The sequence below is a fragment of the Calidris pugnax genome, unplaced genomic scaffold (assembly GCF_001431845.1).
Source record: "Calidris pugnax isolate Ruff unplaced genomic scaffold, ASM143184v1 scaffold268, whole genome shotgun sequence".
NCBI lineage: Eukaryota > Metazoa > Chordata > Aves > Charadriiformes > Scolopacidae > Calidris > Calidris pugnax.
Window position 1 is genome coordinate 173051 of NW_015090983.1, and position 545 is coordinate 173595.

Here is a 545-nt window from a genome sequence, read left to right on the forward strand (position 1 = left end):
CCCCTCGGCTTCTGCCTCTCTCCCTGTGGCGTGGGGAGGATGGGTGCCTGCTCTTTGCTTAGTTTTGTTACCTTGCTGGTTGCTCGATGTGTGGAGGCTAGAAAAGGTAGGAGAAGCTTGATGAGATTGCACTACGAGTTGAGTTAAGTTGTGCCTGATTTAATCTGGGAATCTCGTCTCTATGTGCGTGTGCATGCTTTGGGCAGAGATGCAACTGATCTTTACCTAGATAAGCAGATGCGACGGATTTTTTTTTTAATTATTTTTTTTTTTCTTCGCTAAGGATGCAAGTTGATTTTTGCATAGCTAAAGAGATGCAGCTGAGCTCTAACTGGCACTGGGCACAACTGATCTTACAGAGATAGAGACGCAGCTGATCTTTACCTACATGGAGATGAGCCGGTCCCCGGCTTGAGGGATCACTGATGGCCCCTCTGTGTACGCAACCTACGGCTGAAAGGGAGAGCCGTGTACATGTATTGCCGGTGATCCAGTATCCGCATCTACTTTGCTATAATTAAAGGGGGGGGGGGGAGAGAGAGAGA

General features: G+C 48.3%; 1 protein-coding gene across 2 annotated transcripts in view; it reads left to right on the forward strand.

The window, feature by feature from the left end:
- The window catches only part of BDNF (brain-derived neurotrophic factor), a 55668-nt gene that overhangs the window by 14288 nt on the left and 40835 nt on the right, over positions 1–545 (forward strand). The window lies entirely within an intron of this gene.